Here is a 3871-nt window from a genome sequence, read left to right on the forward strand (position 1 = left end):
GTGTCTGGGGATGGAGGTAAGGTCAGGGATTCGAGCCCCAACCTGTGGCTCAGAGGGTGGTCCCTGTGCACTCTGTGCCTCAGTTCCCATCTCCAGGTTGACCAGCAGGAAACGCTTCCCTCTGTGCACACTCCCTGAGCCTCCAAGCTCCCGGGTGCCTGGAGGGTGCGAAGGAGCAGTGGGAGCAGGGCGTGGTGCCTGCGGGGCTGCTGGTGACAGGATAGAAGAGTGGGGTACTACAGTGGGGGCCTGGCTAAATCTAGAGCTTGCCAGGCATCCAGCAGTGGAGAGGGGGCCCAGCTCCCATCTGCCTCTGTGGCAGGAAGCGGAACCATCAGCGGCCATGCTCAGCATCCCCTTCAGCTGTGCTTGTCCCCAGCTGGGAGGAGCCCCTCACGCTGTCCTCTCTGGCTCTCACCCCAATATCTTCTTTTACCCCACCCATGGCCTGCTTCATAGTGGAGAGCCTATCAGCCCATTAGCCCACTGACGCGTCTCTACAATAGGCCACACCTGCAGTCATTTTCCTCCAACTGTATTTTTTTATTTTTAAATTTTTATTTATTGGATCCAGAAAGCGGCATGGTAGTGAAGGGTGCTGGATTCCACGGCTGACCATGGTTTGAGTCTCAGACCTGGCAGCGTGCTTTCTCACTTTCTCTCTCTCTCTCTGTCCCTCTCTGGTCAAATTAAAATAAATAAATAAATAAAAATTTTAAAAATTATTAAAATAAATAATTTTGATTTGTTTAAAAATGATGATTTCTGGTGTACATATATAATCAATGTGTATCTTTGCGGGCTATGGTGCTTTGTTGGTTTGTCTGTTTTTCATTTGCCGGAGTGCACGTGTTTGTCAGAGACACAGGCGAGTGACGTTGAGAGAGAGCAGGCACCGCCCAGTACAGAGTGGCCACGCCACAATCTCGTCGCCTCCATTTCTCCATCTTTGGGGATTTGGAGATACACGCACATGTGCCTGATGTGTTTTTCAAGCTACCCAGGCCGGGATTCAAACCGTGCAGTCAGTCATGAGGGATCCAGTTGCCTTAACCACCAGACCACATAGCTGGCCCCGGTATGGTTGTTTTTTGTTTTGTTTTGTTTGACAAAAGTTTATTCTTAAATGTACCACACGCTCTAAGATGACACTTCATTCTAGCTGTAGCTGCTATGGTGGGGAATCCAGATGTTAAACAGGGAGGGAACCGAGGGTGGTCGCCATGGTCCAGACACGAGGAGCACCTTACTTGTTGCCAGACTTCTTCATTCCACCTGAGGCCCGGGGCCCTTCCCCACCGCCTTCGCTTTAGCTCCTCCAGCCTCTTCTGCTCCTCTTTTTGCTTCTGCCTGAAAGCCTTATCTGCCTCGTCCATCTCCTTGGCCTGCCTCTTGGGCTGTTTCAGGGGCTGCTTCTTGCCACCCTCACGGCCAGACATCGCGCCTGCCGACCCTCTCCCAGACCTCGTGTGGTTGTTTTAAGACATGCATACAGTTGGGGCCAGCAGATGGCATAATGGTTATGTCGCTGGACTCCCACGTAGTTGGCCACGGTACAAGTCTCGGACCCAGTGGCTTAAACTCACGCTGGGTGTGTGTGTGTGCATGCCCAAGATCCTAAGAAGAGAATGGAAGAGAAGGGATTGTGATGTGGTCACCCTGGGGCGTGATTTCTCACTTTCTCTCTGTCTCTCTCTGTCTCTCCAGTGAGCACATGCACCCTATAGCAAACATCTCTCTTAAAAAAAAAAAGACATGCATACAGTGTACAGTGAGCACATCAAAGATATCCCCACATGAGCCTTCTGGGACCACCTTTAGTAACAACTGCAAGGAGACACAACAGGCCCCATGACTGAGCATTGCCCACGTGTTGTGCCAGATGTTTCTACTGGAACTTACCAGCCCTGCTGGGCAGGCAGGTCTAGGTAGGCTGTCTGTGGATAAGACCTGGGGAGGTTGGGAAACTTGTCTGAAACGACATCTCTAGGAATGCTAGGACTGCATCCAAACCCAATCAGGCTTGACTTCTGGGCCCAGATTTTTTTTTTTTTTTTTTTTAAAGAGGTTTTGCTATAGGGCGTTGTGTGCTCGTGAGAGAGACAGAGAGACAGAAAGCGAGAAATCACCCCATACGGGGGATGGTCATGCCTCAATCCCTTCTCCTCCATTCTCCTCTCAGGATCTTGGGCACACACGCACACGTGCCCAGCGTGAGTTTAAGCCACCGGGTCCAGGACTCAAAGCGTGGTTGACCACATGGGAGTCCAGCGACATAGTCATTACGCTAACCGCTGGTCCCTGGGCCCAGGTTCTTCCACCAGGCTCCAGGTGTCCTGTAGAGTGCAGTTTGCTCTGTCTTTGTCGTACCAGCCCCTCCAAAGTGCAAGGTCGTGGCTTCCATGGAGCCCTCCCCTCTTCATTTCTAACACTCAGGGTTAAAGGGGACCCTGGAGCCACTCTGATTCGGCAGCACCAGGATCCCGCCGAGACCTGGGGAAGGCACCTCAGCTCCTACTGAGAACAGATGAGGTGCACCCAATTCCACTCCACACAGCACAGCGACTCCTGCGGAGCTTCGTCCCAGTCCTGCTGCAGGCCAGGGTGACCCTGCCTCTCTGTTCTCCTGAAGAGGCTCTGGGTGAGGGTGGGGGTTCTGCTCTGATCTCTGTTCTGGCCTCTCTCACTCATTCAGCCCTGGCTGTTCCCCAAACACTGGCAGCCTCTGCCCCGGGGCAGGAGCCACGGTGGGGCAGGCGGAGGGATGGGAGGTGGCTGTTGCAGCCTGCCATCTGCTTCCCGGCGGCCCTCCGTGAGCACACACGCACAGACATATACACTTCCCATGAGGAAGGCGCCAGCAAGTGGCCTCTGGGAAGAGAGGAGAGCCCCCAGGAGCTCTCGGGCGTGAGTGTGGGTACGCTTGCACCTACGTGAGTGAGTATGCTGAAGACTGGTAGTGTCTGCATGTGACCATGTGTAGGTGTGTGCCCGTGAGCTGAGACTCAGGGTGAGTGTGCGCCAGTGTGAAAGTGGGACTATGCAGGTGTGTGTGGAGAGCACTTTGTTATTGCTAAGTTTATTCCTTTCTTTTTAAATTTATATTTATTTTTAAATAATTATTTAATTTAATTAATTTATTTTATTTTGACCAGAGAGGTACAGAATGAGAGAGCAAGAGAGATGGAAAGTGAGAAAGCGAGCCACCAGGTCCAGGACTCGAACCGTGGTTGGCCATGTGGGAGTCCAGCGCCCCTGACCCCGCTTTTTTAATTTTTTTAAGAAATTATTTTATGTAACTTTATTTATTTATTTATTTATTTATTTAAATTTGACCATAGAGGGCCAGAGTGAGAGAGAGAGAGAGGGAAAGTGAGAAAACAAGCCATCAGGTCCAGGACTCGAACCTGCCACCTGCCAGCCCCTTAATTATTTTTTTAAGAGAGATTTTTGCTATAGGGCATGTGCGCTTGCCAGAGAGACAGAGAGAGACAGAGACACAGAAAGCAAGAAGTCACCCCCCAGGGGGGATGGCCACGCTGCAATCTCTTCTCTTCCATTCTGTTGGGATCTTGGGCATGCACACACGCGCGCCCAGCGTGAGTTTAAGCTGCCAGGTCCGGGACTCATACCGTGACTGTGGGAGTCCAGTGATGTAACCATTATACCATCTGCTGGTCCCATATTCCTTTTCTTTACGATAGTGAGACAGAGAGGAAGACAAGGACTCAAGGACTCCGCGGAGTCTCATGCCACACCCCCACTGCCTTCCTAGGCAGCATGATGGGCGCGAGTGCCCAGCACACAGCAGCCAGGAAACGAACGTGCGTGCTTCCACGTGGATCCAGCTTCGCTTGAGCAGCAAGTTCCA

At 51.9% G+C, this 3871-nt stretch overlaps 1 pseudogene; it reads right to left on the minus strand.

Annotated features, from left to right (window-relative positions):
- Positions 1–1246: 1246 nt before the first annotated feature.
- Positions 1247–1439, minus strand: LOC114005670 (translation machinery-associated protein 7 pseudogene; annotated as a pseudogene).
- Positions 1440–3871: the final 2432 nt, after the last annotated feature.

The sequence above is a fragment of the Tupaia chinensis genome, unplaced genomic scaffold, assembly GCF_000334495.1.
Source record: "Tupaia chinensis unplaced genomic scaffold, TupChi_1.0 Scaffold144255_1, whole genome shotgun sequence".
Taxonomy (NCBI): Eukaryota; Metazoa; Chordata; class Mammalia; order Scandentia; family Tupaiidae; genus Tupaia; species Tupaia belangeri.